Source organism: Eleutherodactylus coqui, chromosome 3 (genome assembly GCF_035609145.1).
Source record: "Eleutherodactylus coqui strain aEleCoq1 chromosome 3, aEleCoq1.hap1, whole genome shotgun sequence".
NCBI classification, from domain to species: domain Eukaryota; kingdom Metazoa; phylum Chordata; class Amphibia; order Anura; family Eleutherodactylidae; genus Eleutherodactylus; species Eleutherodactylus coqui.
The window spans coordinates 180,580,314-180,600,499 of NC_089839.1; the positions used below are offsets into that span (position 1 = coordinate 180,580,314).

At 41.8% G+C, this 20,186-nt stretch overlaps 1 protein-coding gene across 2 annotated transcripts in view; it reads right to left on the reverse strand.

The window, feature by feature from the left end:
- Positions 1–20,186, reverse strand: part of CFAP20DC (CFAP20 domain containing) — a 416,942-nt gene that overhangs the window by 117,279 nt on the left and 279,477 nt on the right. The window lies entirely within an intron of this gene.

The following is a 20,186-nucleotide window of genomic DNA, read 5'->3' on the forward strand; positions in this document are numbered from 1 at the left end:
CACTTAATAAGTGATCTCAACAAAGAGAAACTGTACCCCACTCAACTCACATCATAGGTTTCTCACCCGCTGAGTATAAAAAATACAGCATGCAGCTCCCTGCCACCTCACCTAACAGCAACATAAGTTAGCTTATGGTGCTTTAGGCAGGTAACAGATTCCCTTTAACCCCTTAGTGACTAAGCCTGTTTGCGCCTGAATGACCAGACCAAATTTTGGAAATCTGACATGTGTCACTTTAACATAGAATAGCTCCGTAAAGGTTTTGCATATCCAAGTGATTCTGACACTGTTTTTTCGCCACATGTTGTACTTAATTTACGTGGTGAAAATAGTCCGATATAATTTGTGTATATTTATTAAAATTGCCAATATTGGGAAAGTTTTGAAAAAATTATTGTTTTTCACATTTTCAATTGTAATATATCAAATATGTGCAAACTATAAAAATTTTTGCTAAGATATATATTTCCATCTATTTACTTTATTCTGAATGCACATTTGAAAAACTTTTATGTTTTTTTTAACCATTTAGGAGACGTACAAATTTAACATTACTTTTCAGCATTTTAAGGAACACTTTACTTTCCTACACCAAGCCAAGATTGCAAAGGCTCATAGGTGTCAAAATGAAAGATACCCCCACAAATGACCCTATTTTAAAAACGACACCCCTTAATGTATTCACTGAGGGGGGTCAGGAGTACTTTGACCCCACAGTTTGTTTTTCAGGAATTAATTAAATTTAGAGGATAAAAAGTAAAATTTCATATTTTTGCAAATATTTCATTTTAAAGACATATTTTTTTCCTATAGTTTACGTGAAAATGAGGATTTGCACCCCAAAATGGATACCCCTGTTTGTCCCGTGTTCAGAAATATACCCATTGTGGCCCTAATGTTATATCTGAGTCCACAACGGGGCCCAAAATGAAAGGAGTAGTCAGTGTCTTTTAGAACAGAAATTTTCCTTGAAGACCTTTTAAGCCCCATAGCACACATGTAGAGTTCTTGAGCGCCCAAAACCATAGAAAACCCCCATAAATGACCCCATTTTGAAAACTAGACCCCTTAATGAATTTACCTAGGGGTGTTCTGCATATTTTGCCCGCACAGTTTTTTAATGAATTCAAGCAAAGAAAAAGGAAAACATTATTGGCAATGCTGTCATTTTTTTGTACAGCACACATATGAATGAAGATTTGCACCCCAAAATGGATACCCCTGTTTGTCCTGTTTTCAGAAATATACCCATTGTGGCCCTAATCTTATGTCTGGATGCAAAACGGGACCCAAAATGAAAGGAGTAATCGGTGGCTTTCAGAACATAAATTTAGCTTGAAGGCCTTTTATGCCCCATAGCACACTGGTAGAGTGGCCAAAACCATAAAAAGAGCCACACAAATGACCTCATTTTGAAAACTAGACCCCTTAACACGTTCATCTAGGGGTGTACTGTGTATTTTAACCCTACAATTTTTGAATACAGTTCACAGAGGTGGCAATTAAAGTCTATATATGTAACTAAGCCCTTTCACAGAGAAGACTTTATATAAAAATTAATACTTTATTGATTCTTTATTCCTAAAAACATAAGACATAGGGCACATGATTTTGACGTAAAGCGTGTCCCGACGATCAGTCAGGGACACCTCTTCATGTAAACAAGACTAGGACGGACCTAAACACATAACATAAAACGTATCACTGAGACCAATCGTGGTTGGGTCTCTCGCTGTCAAAACACCACACTACAGTAGATGATAACCAACTTGTACGATTGAGATGTGAATTTGGACAATTCGTGTTAGTTGTAATCTCTACTGTAGTGAACTCTATAATTTCCAGCCTGCGACAGAAAATTGGCTTGATTAGGCCTTATTATAGAGAGAAACAGGAGTGAGCACCACACTACAATAGGTCATAGATGGCTTGTGTATGATTTAGACACTTCGTATTGATTTCAATCTCTGTAATTGCCAGCCCACAGCCAGTGATTGGTTGGATAAGGACTTATTATAGAGAAAAAAATATGAATGGAACAAACTTGTCAATAGCTCCGATATGCAGCTCCCAACACGTTTCACTACAATTTGATGTGGACCTTCAGAAGAATGTTTTAGAGCTAATTTCAGAGAAAGAAAAAATTATGATTGTTAGGTCTCTTGTGTAACTAGATTATTAAGATGGAGTCTAGATACTTTTAAAATAGGACAAATAGTCCATCAGATATAATAGAAACCGTAATTCCTATCCGGTCATGTGAGACCGACCTATGTTAGATCGCTACATTTTTATCATATGACCGGGGACCACTCAACAAGGTCACTGCTCCAGGCTCTCGGCAATCGTTGGTCGTTGAGGGCAAGGGGATTTTACATTTCCTGGGCTCCCCGACTCCTGCGCATGTGTCCGGCATTTTGTCGGCTGTCGCATGTGCAGAATTCGGGAAGGTTCACGAAGGAGGATCGCGTCGGGGTTCAAATACGGAGGCCTCCGGTAAAAAGTTTCATCTCCTCTCACCGATCGCATCGGTGAGGGGAGATGAAACTTCAATTTTTAAAAAAAACTTTTACGTGATCGCTATTATCCATTGGATAACGGCAAACACATGACCAGGAACCGCTCACTGCGGCCCCCCATGAAATCTCTAGGCTCTTGACTCAGTTTTGTAGCCAGGAACAGGGAGAATTTAAATTATCCTGGCAATCCACAGCTTTTGCACATGCGTCCGCTATTTTGGCGGGGTAATTTAAAATCTCCCTGCACCTGGCTACTAAATGTAGCCAAGAGCCTGGAGATTTCATGGGGGGGGGGCACAGTACGCGGTTCCCAGTCACGTAATCGCCGTTATCCATTGGAAAAAAAAGCTATAAAGTTTCATCTCCCATCACGGATCAGATCCGTGAGGGTAGACGAAATTACTGAATTAAGGCCACCGGCGATGTCCTCCGACGGGATCCTTATCAGTGGACCTTTCCTCAGCTTTAGCGCATGCGCCCGTCACCAAAAAGGCGGACACAAGCGCAGAAGCTGCGGAGGGCAAGGGAAAATTTAAAATCTCCTTGCTCCTGGCTACTAAAGGTAGCCGAGAGCTTGGAGATGTCACGGGGGGCCGCGGTGAGTGTTCGTTCGTCACGTGATCGCCTTTATCCATGTATAATGACGATCACGTAAAAGTTAAAATGACAGTTAAAGTTTTATGTGCCGTTCAGTTTGGGCGCCGTTGTGCATCCATACAGAAGATTAGAGCCACAATGGGTATGTCTCTGAACATGGGACAAACGGGGGTGTCCATTTTGGAGTGAAAGTCTTTATTCCTATGTGTGCTGTACAAAAACAACTATTTTTAAAATGACACAATTGCCAAAAAAACAAAAAGCGTAAATTTTTTTCTTCTGCTTTGCTTCGGTTCATTCAAAAACGGTGGGGTCAAAATATGCAGTACACCCCTAGATGAATTCGTTAAGGGGTCTAGTTTTCAAAATGGGGTCATTTGCGGGGGTTCTATATCGTTTTGGCCTAAAACACCTTCAAGCAAAATCTCTGTTCTGAAAAGCACCCGCTGCTCCTTTCGGTTAGGGCCCCGTTGTGCATACGGACAGAAGATTAGCGCCACAATGGGTATGTCTCTGAAGACGGGACAAACAGGGGGATCCAATTAATTCCTATGTATGCTGTACAAAAAAAACTATTTTTAAAATTACATAATTGCTAAAAAAAAAATTGTAATTCTTTCTTTCTGCTTTGCTTAGATTCATTAAAAAACTATGGGGTCAAAATACGCCATACACCCCTAGATTAATTCGTTAAGGGGTCTAGTTTCCAAAATGGGGTGATTTGTGGGGGTTCTCTAACGTTTTGGCCACTTCAGGGCTCTACAAGTGGGCAATGGGGCCTAAAATGCCTTCAAGCAAAGTCTCTGTTCTGAAAACTACCGGCTGCTCTTTTCGGTTTGGGCCCCGTTGTGCATAGGGACAGAAGATTAGGGCCACAATGGGTATATTTCTAAACACAGGACAAATGGGGTATCCATTTTGGGGTGCAAATCCTCATTTTCATGTGCACTATACAAAAATATCCTGTGTTTAAAATTACATATTTGCAAAAAAATGAAATTTTATTTTTTCTCGTCTAAATTGCATTCATTCCTGAAAAGAAACGGTGGGGTCAAACTACTCACGACCCCCCTCAGTGAATATACTAAGGCACATGTGTCAAACACAAGGCCCGCTGGCCGAATCCGGCCAGCTGCCTCATGTTATATGGCTCGCGGCGTGCCGACGCCGCTCACCAATGTAGCGATTACCAGCTGGGGTGCCTCAGCTCCCTGCTGGTAATCATGCTGTTACCGCTGATCCCGGCGCACGCTCTGACGTCTGTGTAACCGGGATCCTCCTCCCCTGAGTCCCCTGCTCTTCAGTTCCACAGGAGAGGACTCAGGGAGGAAGCGTTCCGGGCGCACACACACTGACATGAGTGTGCACCCGGGCTCAGCGCGAGCAGAGCGGGAACGGTGCTTACAGCAGGGAGGAGGTAAGTATATGGGTTGGGGGGTAACTTTTATTACTGAGGGTGGGGGGGGGGCTTATTACTACTGAGGAGGGTCTTATTACTACTGAGGGGTGCTTATTATTACTGTGGGGGGGGCTTATTACTACTGAGGGGCGCATTAATATTTCTGAGGGGGGTTAATATTACTGAGGGGAAACTTATTATTACTGAGGAAGGGCTTATTATTACTGAGGGGGGGCTTAATATTTCTGAGGGGGGTTAATATTTCTGAGGGCGGGCTTAATATTTCTGATGGGGGGATTAATATTTCTTCTGAGGGGGGGGTTAATATTTCTTCTGAGGGGGGGTTAATATTTCTTCTGAGGGGGGGGGTTAATATTGTTGTTGCTATGGAGGTTAATATTGTTGCTGCTATGGGGGTATTACTACTGAGGGGGTTAATATTATTACTGTGGTGGTAGCTATTACTACTGGGGCCACTGTGACCTCTTGAACCCCCCCCCCCTCCTCCCGGCCCCATTACACCCATACGTTACATCCATACTTCCTCCCTTCCACCCCCTATCTGTTTGAGTTGCTTGCTATTTCAAAGCTGCTAGGTTGCACCAGGTATGAAGGCAATTTTAATTTTATCTTAGGTATGTCAACCAGTTTATGCAATAATTTCTCTAACTGGACACAAGGGTTTATTTTCCTTTTGTTATTCAGGTGCTGCAATTAAGCAGCAAGGACCTGTGTGTCCACTTATGTAGATGGTTTCCCAGAGTGGGGGTTACCCTTCGAACTCTCTCGGTTGTTTAAAAAAAAAAAAAAAAAAAGATTATTTAAAAAAAAGGGGAGAGAGCTGACAGTCTTCAGCTGCGGGAGGGGAGCAAGTGGTGTGGCCCGCCCCTGTGACTCAAGAGCTCATCTCCAAGTCAAACTTCAAAGTGTATTTATTCTGCAAAACTGCAGTGTTTAGAAGAAACACTTATGTGGGCAATGGGCATCTCTGCCCCAGATTCATGCTGCAGCATTAACCTGATGACAGAATCCCTTTAAATTCAGTAGAATCCCTATCAGAAATCCAAGACTCACCTTTGAATTTTTGCTGTGGAGTTACATCTTGGAATGCCACGATCCATGCACATTGTTAGCCTCATTTAATGGGGCAAATCCACATGTGGCAACCCATTGCAACTTACATACAGTTTCTGTTAAGAATTGACATGTCATTTATTTTTTTATCGTAATATGGATGAGCTAAGGCACAGATTCCCACTGATAAGATGTGGAAGACAAGGAGGTTCCACTGCAGAGTTTGGCTTGGAATCCAAATCAGCATTAGTGTTGAGCAATTATTGAAATAATCGGGGCAGGAGTATTCTAAAAAATAGTTATGAATCAGAACTTCTGACTTCTGAAATCAATAGGAGTAAAAATTGGCTTCTCTTATTTGGCCTCTTTGAACAACAGTGGTGGCAGCCCAGTGGTAGTGGTAGCAACAACCCAGTGCTCCAGCACTGCTACTTTGCAGTGGTGGTGTTCCAGGTTCAAATCCCCATCAAAGTCAGATTCAAATCTAGAACTCTAACACTGAAGAGCAGTAGTGCATAGTCAACACATCTGTCCTTTCTGTTCAAAGCAGAGAGACGATCGCAGCAAGCAACACTATCTGCACCTTTCAAAGTGTGAGTGGGGTCCCTGGAGTGCCTTTATACAGGGGCAAAATTTTATACCACAGCCAAAATTGCAGATATTCATGTGGATTTGACATGGAATTGCTGAGGATAATGGGCTATTAAAAAACTATAAATCTTAAATAACTTTTTGGCAAATCTGTGTCCAACTCTATATAAAAGCTTTTGCTTCAGATTCCTCTCAACAGCTCAGTTATTGTGTCATTCTTCTTTGTTATACTAAATTGTATTCATGTACTGCAGCAGGATGATCAGAAGGACTCGAACAATCACAGAACTGGAATGATCACGCTACTTTTATGAATAATATATGGAATTATCGTCGTATCAGTGCTGCTACATGTGTGGCTTTTATTTATGGGGTCTCCTGGCATTTCATGTCCTTGTCATTAACTCTCGGGTCCTAAAAAGTAACTAACAAAATTTAATTGCCCAAAGTTTTGGCACTGATATCGTTAAACGTTGCAAATGCATGAAGATTAGGAAATCAGGTGAACTTTGTGTTCATTATCCAGCATGTAAGATTCTCTGTTATTTCCAGCAAAGCACCGAATACTAAAAATGAAAATGATCCGGGCTGTACGCCGACATCTCTCTAAGACGTTGAAGACGGATTCTTGAATCCCTGCAAGTTGTTAAACTCTTTAGATCCTACTTGGAATGAAGAAAGATCATCCGTGTGTCATTATTTTATATCTGAGCTTTTTATGCAGCTTTAATGTTTCAAGAGCTCAATTTTTCACACATTTCTTACATTGTTACTTTGGCTGTTTTGGGAAGATTTATGCAGTTCTATTATGGACTAAAAATAACTCAATAGACCGGCTGTTAGAATGAAAAAAAAAGATTAGGAATAAGCAGGGTGGATATGTCTAGAGGAGAATGAACCACTTTTTGTTTAAACTGTAAAAGAGAGACTTGCAAGGAATGCAAAAAAAAATCATTGCATGTGTTTTTGCAACACCTTCTGTGGGATAAATAGCAGGTACAAAATAAATGAATTACCTCATTTGCAAATTTAGCATGAAAGAATTAGCTGTCTAGACGTATGTAAATACAAGGTAGAGTAGTAAATCAATGGAATGGGGTTTAGCATTGATGTCTTGCATCAGTGGCATGATGGGTAAGGAGTCCACCAAAGCATTATCACTTATGATCAGACTAGTCGGTACTACCGAAGACTATATAATTCCGGAGCTAAGCACAGAGTCACACTGGGCGATGGGCTAACGGGATGTCTAAGATCTAACATAAGTCACTAGGACAGACTTCAATAAAGAACAGGGGTAATGGACAAAGCACTGCCTAAACCACCCAAACACACCATCCACTCAAGCGGAGGAACCGCCCCGAAAAGGGTGACAATGCTGCTGGACAGAAGCTGAGTCCTATGTCTGAGAGGAACAAGCGAGTCTGACCATGGAATGCCAAGCTGCAAAGCACAAGATAACTAAGCATGGAATACTGAGGAACTGAACACATAACCACTGAATGCTGACTAGAACTATAACTGGCTGATCGGCCGACTGGACTGACTGACAGCTCAGACAGACTATAAGTGTAGGAACTGAAGGGAGAATCATGTGGTATACAGATGACGTTGTGACACCTCCCCGTATCAGAGCCAGTAACTACGAAGTCACAGCACTGTTACAACGACTAAAAAATATTACAAGTTAAGAAAATAACTCTTTTCTTATTTTTAACATAAAAAAATCAAAATAAGAAAAAAAACATATTTAGTATCACCCCATATGTAAACGGAAGTCATAAATATTTATTTATCCCGCACAATGAACACCATCAAAAAAATACAGAATGCCAAAATTGTACTTTTTTTGATGACCTGATCTCCAAAAAAAGTGATCAAAAAGTTGTATGTACCCTAAAAAAGTGCCAATATAAATTACAGCCCGCTCCGCAAAAAACAAGCCCTGACACAGCCCCATCGATGGAAAAATCAAATGTTATGTTGGTCAGAAAATGGCAACATAAGGTAATTTATTTTTTTTATAAAAGAGATTTTTTTAGGTAGTACAAACAAAATTATATAAATTTGTTATCGCCGTAATTGTAATAACCCACAGAATAAAAGTAACGTCATTTCTACTATACCATCTCATTAAGGCATTGTCCCCAAGTAGAAACTTGTTCCCTATCCACCGGTTAGGAGATAAGTATCTGGTAGGTGGGAGTCCAGCTACTGGGACCTCCCCCAAGTCTTGAGAAAGGGAGTCCTCGGTCCCTTGTCCTCTGATATGAATATAGTGACAACCAAGCTGCCACTCAATTCATCCCTATGGCTTAGTAGAAGAGAAACTGAGTACAATGCTCGGAGATCTTCGGCATATACATAGAGATCAATGGAGAGGCAGTGCGCATGTGCATCCTCCACTCAATTCATATGAGGGGGACATGATCAGTGAGGGTCCCATCATTCGGACCCCAATGATCACACACTTATCTCCTATGCTATGTATAGGGTATGAGTTTATATCTTGGGACAACCCCATTGAAGTGACATTCCATAGTCTAAATTCTGTTAGACTATCAATGCACTATCCCTGCTCTATTATTGGCCAGAGCTATTCATGTAAGCAACACTGGCCAATCGGAAGGCAATGCACAGTGTGTATTACCTAGATAGAAAATTGCTGCAGACATCTTGGACATCCAGAGTCATAATCCAGCAGATCGGAGGTGAAGCAGAGAAGCGCAATTGCAAGTAATATACCTCCTTCAGTCTCAGGACAGAATTCTGTCCCAAAACTGGTGGCTCGCTTCAACGTCATACCTAGTGACTCTCTATTATGCATTTCTCCCATCATATTAAGATCAGACTTCCTTAAAGGGTGTTATCTATCATGAGACAATCCCCCCTGATTGCAGTAGCTGAAGCGGCCACTTGATCAAAGTTGATTTTGTTTCAAGCATTCCTGTCAAACAGCTGATTCTGCCGGGGTTAGAGTTGACCAGCCAGTCATTTCCCTTACAGTGACCCTTGGAGGGGAAATACAACATTACATGGCGGCCAATCAGAAACATGTCCCCGTAGTATACGGATGACCTGTATCTGTCATAGCAACTCTCGGTTATATAGTCCTCTTTTTCATCAAAAAGCTGTATGGTAGAGCAACCATGGAGCACACAAGTATTACGTCTGATAACCCATAACATTTAGCGCACAGAGAATCTCTGTTGCTCGAAGCATGCAGACTCAAGTTTAGAGATTAATATTCTGATTCTTGCACTCTGCTTGGCCCAAATAATTAACTCTAATTAATTCTGAATTGTTTGAATACAGTTACATGTCTGTAAAAGTTTAATTACTAACTATCTGCATGGTGGCACTATTACCCAAAGGGCCGCATTATATTCCTTGATTTAAAAAAAATATTTGAACTCAACAAAGAGAATACTAAAAAATCATGAATAAAACATTGTGATGCGACCCCTAAAGTTTACTAAGTAGTTCTGAATTCAGTTCGAAGCGGGGGGTTCTGCACGTATTTTGGCAGCTTTGTTTCTGGGGATTAGCGGTAATTATTTAAGTCCATGCAGTAATGTTCTTCAGCATGCAAGAATCAGGCTACTTTCATCTGCTGCTTAGAAGTCAGCCGCAATGCAACATAAGAGGACAACATCTCGCTGACATCAAGCGGATAATTAGCTATTGCCCTTCTTTTAAAAGAACTCTTGGCTTATTAGATTCATACAAACGACTTAATGGGATTTCTTCATTATATGTGTAATATCCAGCGGAGTGTGGGGAGATTCAATGTGCAATATTCCGAAAGAGCCAAAGTCTGGGTCTATGAACATTTGGGCATAGTCATATTTTTTTTTTAATTCATGCTATGGCTCGTTGGCAGCATTTTATTGCACTAAAGTTATCCCAACCATCGCTCAACACAATTTTCTTATAAGGGCAAACGGTAGTTGGAATTTTTTGGATGGCCACCAGTCACCCATACTGTATTGTGTAAATAGAAGGTGTAGTCAACATGTATAGGCAATTAGTTAAAGAAGTTCTGCAGGACTTTTACTAATGATGACCTTTCTTTAGGAAAGATCATGAAAAGTTGATTGTCAGGGGTGATTTAATGGGAGCTGTGGCCACACTGCCAAAGTGGGCTGCTGTAATATGGACAATGCTATCTACTTCCAGTGCTGTCTGCCTAGATATTGGTGCTGAGAATCAGCTGATTGGTGGGGATCCTAATTGGAAGATCCCTGCTTATCAACTATTCATAACCTGTCCTGACGATAGATCGCCAATAGTAAAAGTCCTGGAGTGCCCCTTTATTATTATAGATGTACAGGGTATAGAGGGTCCTGTGCCAACACTGGAAATGGTGCTGCTTCAAGCCCACTATCCCGGAGCAAGAGGGTCTAGCCCCGATCTCACTACTGTGTGAGTAACGTCAGCATGATTATTGTTCCCCTACACCACAATACATTTACAAAAATTGCCTTGCTTAAAAAGAGGTGAAGATTTGCATCAACGAAGAAGGGAAATAGAACCAACCAGAACTAGGTTCAACCTTAGCTGGTGCTCTCAGCTAAGCCATTAGAGCTACCATTATGATCAGCAACACTGGTAACAATTTTGAGACATTTTTATGAAGCATTAGACCGGAAACATTTTGAATGCACGCACATAAAAGGGAGATGAGAACAAACCCATTAAGATCAACAGGTTCTATTTTCTGCGTATTGCGCGCGCAAATTTTGTAAGACTAATTTTTCTTAGGTTTGTATTGATCCGACTCAAGGCAGTTTGTAATATACTGAGCATGCACTGTAATACAAGTATGCCATTGTTTTTCTGACTATTTTCATCGTTGTGCACAAAACTGTTGCTGTTTCTATGGAGAAACTCTAAGCACGGTGACTGATGAATCCTCAGCAGGAAAGGAGTAGAGAATATGATCACTTGTAGATTGCTCCTCTCCATGAGTCTTGTAAACTAAATGTTATACAGTGCACTGCGCTGAGCAGAACATTCAGGGAAATGCAAGCAACATCACTGGGATGTGCAGAACTGACAACTTAAAGGGGTATTGCAGAATAAAGGATTTGTCACCTCTCCACTGCAGAGGTAATAAATGTTAGATTGGAGGCGGAATCGACTTTTAAGACCCCCCAACAATTGCTAATGGTAGCAAGGGCTATGCAACTGGGATTGGATTTATTACATTGTAATGTCTACAAGAAAAAATAAAGCAAATTGGAAATTGTTCTTGATTATAAATCTCCATCCGTTTTGTGCAAACAGCTCCTATTCAGATCTTTGTATCTCCATAGCAGTGAAGTAAGGGAAAAGAATATGACTTGAGGATCAGACTGCACTGGGTTTCTTTGCAGTACAGAGTCATGGAGACCTACAGAACTGCACATGAGCGTTTTTTACTCATTTTACAGTACTGTGCAAACTTTTAAGGCAGGTGAGAAAAAATCCTGCAGTAGGATTCTTTTTTCAAAAATACAAGGCATCTGGCCCCAAATTTATTCTGTAGCAGGACAACAACCCTAAACATCGAGCCAATGCCATTAAGAATGATCTTCGGAAGAACAAGGAGTCCTGTAAGTGATGATATGACATCCACAGATCTGTGGTTAGTTCTCCAAGATGTCTGGAACAACCTCCCTGCCAAGTTCCATCAAAAACTGTGTGCAATTGTACCTAGAAAAACTGATATTGCTGTGAAAGACGGTCCCACGTAATATTTATTATATTTAGATTTGTGTTTTGTTCATTCACTTTAATTGACACAAAAACAACACTTATATTTTTGAAAGTATTTTGACTTTGCAGTATTCTTTTCCATACCTGCCTAAAACATCTGCACAGTACTGTAGATGCACTAAAGAAGTGAAATACAAAAAAAAGGTTAAAAAAGTAAACCTACCCTTTAAAATAAGATAGGGAATAACTAGTTGATCTGTGGGGGCTTGACCTTTAGGATTTCTGTTAATCTCAAGAATGAAGGTCCTGAAAGTCCCTGAATGATTGATTGTGCCCACACAAATCAGCTAGTTATCCCCTATGCTGTGGATAAGGTACAACTTCTTTAGGCTGGACATACCATTTAAAGGCGCTGTGCCATGTTTTAAAGTTATTCCCTAACCACAACATAGGGCATAAACTTATCATTGGTGGGGGTGCGACCCCTGGGTTAGGTCTCCGAGTGAATGAAGCACAAGTCCTGTAGGCATGTCGCCACTCCATTCACTTCAATGACAGCGCTGGAGATTACAAGTTCAAGTGCTTCGGCAGTCTCTGGCATTGAAGTGAATAGAGATGCAGTGCAACTGCCCAACTTCTGTTTGATTCGCTGTGGGACCAACTGTACCCCCGTTCTTGAAATCGTTGGTGGTCCCAGCAGTCCTATGATAGGGATAACTTTATAACTTGGCACAACCCATTTACCTTGTAATGAAAAGTATAAAGCACTTTACAAACATCACCCGCACCTCCTGTAATAATAATAATCAGAACCAACATATTCGCAGCCCTTTACTGTTCAACAAGTACCAAACACAACCTGAAAATTCGCTCCATTTTCTGTGTTTTTTCCCCGTAAAGCATCCCTAACCTTTTCAACTTCCTATTTTTCCCCTCTGTAGGGAGGATAAACAAAGCCTTCGTATAACTGACCAGAGCTCACAGTTGGAAGATATAAACCTTCTCAAATCAATTCCCTGTCGCAGTGGGCAAATATAAACCTTACTGAATCAATAAATTGGAAGTAGTGCTCTTATTAGATTGCGTTCTAGCCATTGCTTTCGGTTATTATACCTAAGAGAAACTGAGATCTTAAACACACCGCCAGAAAGTAAGAACGAAAATACAATAATAGAAAATAAAATACACAAATGAAAGTAAAATGTTTTTAACTCCTTAGTAACTTTTTACGGTGGGCTTTAAACCTACACATACATTTTTATAAGACAGTGGCTTGTTGCCTACTGACAGCTGGGCTCCTGCTCTAACTATCAGGAAGAAGATACCTTAGATTCTGATAGTTTAGCCCATTATATGCCGTAAGTAATAGCATCTGCAGCATGTAAGGAGATGACAGGGGGAGCGGGTTCTTTCTGTCACAGATTGGCAGCTTGCAGTGTGATCGAAAGGGAACAATAGATTACCATGGCAGCTGGAAGCCTGGCAAAGGCCTCCATGTCTCCCATGTAAGTCAGTCTATTAGGCACCGTCTCCGGCAGAGTCTAATAGGCTGCTGTCATAGCCTAATGCCTCATGTCCATGGGAGGGTTGGATCCCACATACAGGAGCCCACCCTGGCGGCAGCAGAGTCCGAGTGTACCAGCTTTTCTTCTTCTTTTCCTGTACTGCGGATGGTCCACATGGCTCGCCGTCGAACATGCACAGTATAGATTTTTTTTCCCCGTGTAATGCCTGGCCCGGTCTGTAATGTCAATTGCGGACGGGCCGCAAGTCGGACAGCTTCCATCGACTTCAATGGAAGCCGTACGTGCGGGAACCGCAGTAAAATGGAGCACACTGTGATTTTTCATCCGCAAGCGGAAACCACATTTTGTTTCCACTCGTGTGTATGAAGAATCATTTTACCATAGCATGTTACGAAGGGTATTTGCTGCGGATTCCAAAGGCAGATGCCCACTCCGGATTCCGTAGCAAAACTCCGCCCATGGGCATGAGGCCTAAGTAGAATGCACTTGGCACAACTCTGTTTTGGAATTGGAGCCTCTTATTACGACCAGTGCGGGCAGGTAGCGTAGTCAGGTGAAGCTAGAGGTCGGTACACAGCAATATCTGTTTCAGTACAGAGGAGCGGGCAGGTAGTGGAGCATGACTACAGACTTAGGTTAGTTTCACACGGGCATTAGCGATTTTGCCAAAAGGAAAGTGCAGCAAAATCACGTCTTTGTTCCCGTGATTTTTGGGCATTAGCATTGCTTTTTTAAGAATAATCTCCAATCACATTGCTGCTGCCTATATTTCGGGACGTCCGAGAAAAGAGTTAATGAAAACAACGGTTTAATTCTGTCCCGTTATGCGGCCTTGATTTTCACTGCCACATAACGGGACTAAAACACATTCATCTGTTTAAGCCCAAAGTCTGTGAACACACCTTAAGGCACCCCAAATGGTAAAAGATATAGAGCTTAAGAGCCCCTTCACGCGGACATATTTGCGTACATATTCGCACACAGAAACTTTTTCCAATTTTGCATGCACATTCCTCGCAAGCGCAAGAAAATAGAACACGCTCTATTCTGTGTGCATCTGCGCACCAAAATGCCCTCATAGCAGTCTATGCAAGGTACGCAAATGCTCACTCAATGCGTGTGCGAACGGCGCGGGTTTTGAAGCTGCCTTTACATTGCAGAAATCTTGCAGAATTTCTGTATGGTCCCACTGCGGACATTCCACGATATTTCCACTGGATTTTTGTCCCGTGGGGACGCAGCCTTATAAATATAGTGAAATGCGAAAAAAAAAACAATTCCGCCACTGTAAGGGGTCTTGTTTTTACAGGATGCGCACTGCAGCAAAAATGACTTGATGACTTTATTCCATCAGTCACTACAATTATGACAACAAATATATAGATTTTTTTTTTGCTGCACTACTTCTAAAAGAGTAAGATAAAAAAAGATTATTTTCTGCCTCCATCTTCGGACCGCCATGACACTTTAATCTTTCCGTGGATGTAGCTGTATGAGGGCTCATTTTTTGCAGAACGTCCCGTAGTTCCTATTGGTACCACTTTAGAGTACATACCATGCTTGGATCACTTTTCTTGAGGCTTGTCACCTTCCTCTTATCTCTCTAACAGGAACCTGGAGGAGGTGGAAAGGTTTCCACTGGAGTTCGAGGAGGATGATAAAGACTTCATCATGGAGGACAATATCATGGATGAGTTGTAAGTATCTCATTCTAGGACCCCCACAATCAGGATGGGTCTAACGGCTTTTACCCACTAGCGTTTTTTAACTCTTTGATATCGCTGTTTTTTTTTTACTGCAAATGTCAATGGGACTTTCTAATGTTAAAATCACATCACACAAAAATCACAGAAGCGCAAACTTGCGATTTTTGTTCAATGTGATTTTAAGATTAGAAAGTCCTATTGACATTTGCAGTAAAAAAAAACCCGCAGCGATATTGCAGCATTAAAAAAACGCTAGTGGGTAGAAGCACTAATGCTGTGTTCAAACTGAACGTATATTGCTTTAAAAAAATCAGTAAAACGAGCAAAACTAACAATAATTGTTCAGTATAAATGCAGCCAACAGCTGGATGCTGGGCGAGAGTCGGACGATTCTCGCTAATTGTTCAGTATCAGCCGGCATAAGCATCAGCGGCGCCTCGTGCTCTTATTGTGAAGCTTAATCACTTATCGTTCCGAGCTTCCATAGGGGTGCAAAACACTGAAGGATTAACGCATGAGTATCGCACGATTCATGCAGTCTAAACACACTGCCCGGGCGCGGACGATGGTGAGGACGTCAGAAGCTCATTCGCTCGGGCAAGCGAGAATCGTGAAATGTACAATGCGCATAAGGCTACCTGGTGCCCTTAGATAGCCGCATGTCTTTACTAACTGAACTACAACTATACAACTAGTATTGCCACTTTTTTTTTTCCTGCTGCAACCATCACTTACCGTATATACCGGCGTATAAGATGACTTTTGAACCCCCAAAAATCTGCTCTGAAGTCGGGGGTCGTCTTATACGCCGGTAGCGGCGTTCTGTGGCGCTGCTGCAGGCTGTCGCTCCCTACTGGTCCCCGGCAGAGCATTGCTTTCTGAATGCGGGGCTTGAAATCCCCGCCTCCAGAAAGATAATACTGTGATTGGCTAACACACGCCATCAGCCAATCACAGCCATTCAATGACATCATTGAATGGCTGTGATTAGCTAAAACACACGTGCCATGGTGACTTGCCAAGCAAGTGCAATGCGTTTTTTTAACCTTGGAGCAACTTACGAATCTTCAATTTGCGGGAAAAACATGGAACAAAATTGTATGCACAGCGATGTGATCCGTTTTCAAAATCAAAACCCATCATACAGGTTGGGACAAGATAAGGCCGAACAGGAGAATGCGTGACAGGAGGCTGGAAGGGGAGATTATGGTACAGTCATGGAAAAACCAACAGCTGGGTCTGGAGCACAAATAACAGGCCCCGGTAGGACACTCACAGCAGGGACATAAGATGAGATGAAAGTCCGCTGCGGTTACACAATTACTACGTTCCTAGGAGTGCAGATGGGAGGGCGCCTAGGAGCGTACAGCAACCAATCCCCAGTTGTGAGCGGGACCTGGCCTTCCCCTACAACTGTAGTCAACCAACCCATGTCTCCACACATTCTTCTGGTGAAGAAAAGATGCGCCAGTACTGGCTCAGATTCAGTGGCTGAGTTCTAGTATATCTCTAAATAAGGGAGTCACCAAATAACTGTCAGACACCAGCTCTGTACGGAGACAGTGATTACAGTGCAGTTATCTCCAGTGATCAGTGGTGATGTCTTCTCAGATTGGAGTAATCCATTTTTATTTATCTTCTCTATCCCTGCCCAGACGACCATGAAGACGCCATTCAGCCATGATTCGTCTTTGCACACTTCCCCATTCACAATTGAAACCTTTAAAACTCCAAAGGGTTCACATACTTTTTCTCGCATCTGTATTTTAGACTTTATCCTGGTCTTGTTTTTATTCTGAGATTTCAATATTAAATTGTACTTGCAAAATTAAAGGCATGCAGCAACTCAAAGGAAAAACAATATGTCCTAAAAATGGCTTCAAATGGAAATGGAGCCACTGGGCTTCCTACTGACAATATGAATGACCATCAGTGAGCAGGTCACCCAACTATTACTAACCAAGAGGAAATGGGCCACTGAACATGTCACTGACCACCAGAGATCACTAACCCCACCAGCCATACCCACTGACAACATGCTGAATATTTTCACTCCAAACTACCAGACTTTAGTTCAGAGACATCTTGAGGGAACCTTTACTGTGTCGGCTATAACACAGGCTTTATTATGGCTAACCAAGTGACAGCGTGGCCGGCCCCCTACTGACACGTGAAAGTGGTATTCGAGGAAGGCCCCTTTTACATGGTTTGACAATTGCTCAGTGTAAACGCATGCCCCGATTCAACAACAAATAAAAATGTGTTTGCTTCTCGTTTGACATTCAGTTTCTTCATACAGAACACTGAAGGATGGATCGGCCCATGTAAAGCAGCAGGCGTTCACTGTTTATTGTGAATGGAGGTGGCCGGCTCCATATGGCTTCAGTGAGCCATGCTCGTTTCTGTGTAAAAACCTAGCATAGATATCGCTGGCACGACCTGCTGGGCATCTGAACCCAACAGGTCTTTCCATGTAAAACGTCCCTGAGTGCCCCAAAAAGCTCTATAATTGTTTTGTAGGGGTTGTACAGGTTTAGAAAAACACAGTTGCTGTGGGCTGTGCCTGTTACTGCTGCTCAAATCCATTGAAATGAAGGCTGAGCTGCCATACTACACCGATCTACAGACAAGTGAGGTGATGTTTTCTGTAAATTTTCCGTGACTAGCTCCACTGCCCATAGTGCTATAGACCAGAAGAGTTCCGGGCTATGTATCACTATGGGACCGTGCAGAACACAATGCCATAAGCTGTGGCATTGTGTTTTGTCTGCAAAGTCCCACAGAGAACTAGTGCAGCGCTTTTTTTAAATTCCTGCACTGTTTACACGTTGCCATGGAGACCATCGGCTTGTGAGAAGCCAGACGATGGTCCCCGTGGCAGGGAGAGCTGGTGATTGGCTGTCAAATGATAACCGGTCACCAGCTCTTACATTGCAGAATGGAGAAAACCTCTGATCTCTGCTGTTTAACCCTTTACATGGCACGGTCTATACGACTCCAGTATATAAAGGGATGACATAGGGAGGGGGCCATCGGACTCCCTGCAATGTGATGAAGGGGTCCTGATGGGTCTCTGTGGCAACTGGAGGCTTGAATACAGCTTTCGGGTCTCCCAGCTAAATTAGGCTATGACACTCAAACTCTATCTGAGTGTCATAGCCTGTCTAATACCCTGCTACGCATCAGCATAGCAAGGTGTTAGAAGAATTTTAAATAAGTATTATGCAAATCCCCTAAAGGGACAAAAATTCTAAAAAAGTAAAAAAAAAATACTGAAAAAACTATTAAAAAAAAGACGTCTAAACCCCACCTTTCTCCCTTTCCATTGAAAATTCAAACCAAAATTACACATGTGGTATCCCTACATTCGTAATGACCCAGAGAAGGAAGTTAGTACATTATTTGATCTGCAGGGTGCACGGCATGAAAAAGAAAATTTAAACGAGGCTAAAATAGCTAATTTAGCGTATCTCTTCGTACAAAAAACGGAATAGAAAGTGATCAAAATGCTGTACGGATCAACAAATGGTACTAATAAAAAGTACAACTTATCCCATAAAATAAAAGCCCTTACACGGCTCTGTTGATTATAAATAAATAAATAAATAAATAAAAGCTAGGGGTCTTTGAATGCAGCGATAAAAAAAATAATGTTTTGTGAAAAAGAAAAAAAAACTATTACAATTTTGTATTGGCACAATCGTACTGGCCTGTAGAATTGCTTTAATATATGATTTATACTGCTCAGAGAATTCAGTGAAAAATAAAAAAAACATGCCAGAATTACAGATTTTGTTATTCTTCCTCCTAGAAATAGCGATCAAAATTTTACAGGTTTCCAAAAATTAGATAGACCAGAGTTCATCCCGCAAAATTCACATTATTTATTCTGCACGCTGAACACCGTAGTAGAAATCAAATGCACAATTGGTAGAGTTTCATTTTTCCCCCAATCTCCCTACAATTTTTTTTACAAAAGTTATGCAATACATTATATATACCTGAAAATGCTGCCATTAAAAAATACAACTTGTCCTGTAAATAACAAGCCCTCATATGGCCGCGTCAATAGAAAAATGAAAAAGTTATGGCTCTTGGAACGCGACTGCAAAATTAGTTGAAATTTAATGATTGGCACATTTTAAAAAAACTGCCCTGCTGGGTCTGACAGGGTGGTAAGAAACCTGCCACTGAAGGGGTTAACCACACTGACTGTAAGTATCACAAAGCCCCAAGAAGTAACTGCATGGAGGGACAGATGTTATATGACAAAGTGAACCTGCCATGTCAGAGCCATCCCTTTATTACTGCTGGCCTGGCACCATCCATGGACACTTAGTGACAAATATGGAACATCCAAAAAATACATTTGTGACCATGTAAGGTGAGATGGTAAGAGTGCAGCTTCCCCTTACATCCCCTGTGGTCTGAGCCATCATGGTACATGCCAACAGCAGCAGCCAATAGAATCGCAGGATTTGGATTCAAACTGCAAAAGAAAACGTCAGTTGGTGCCAGTCAGCGATTGCTCTTTATAGAGAATAGACCGGCTCCCTTTACTCTCACAGCGATTTGCAAAACTTCTACTTTCGATTGAGACGCGGATTATCATCAGCAAGAAGGAGGATTTATCACCAAGAAGAAGGAGGATTTATCATCAGCATAGGATTATGGACGCCATCATCAAGTTCCTGCGATACCTGTTTGGGAGAGACGACGTGGGATCCAGGTAAGCTATGAAGTTTATTATAGTGTCAGGGCAGTAGGCAGCAGAGGTCCAGTGCCTGGGGCGGCCAGTTACTAGGGGGGTTCTAAGAGCAGAAATATGTATTTATGTGTTTTTCATTTTTCCCCCCACTCCCTCCCTCTGAAGTGTTTGTCCTTACAGAATATTCCCTTTCCTCTTCCCCCGGTAAGGATTAGGGACGCCATACAAGAGTCAGCATGATAGAATAGACACTAATTCATCGGTATTCAGTTTTAGTCCCGTAATGATCCCCATGTAGTGAAATGTATAATACATTTAGTGTAAGTTACCCGGCAGAGGAATGGGGATTCAGTATCATATAGT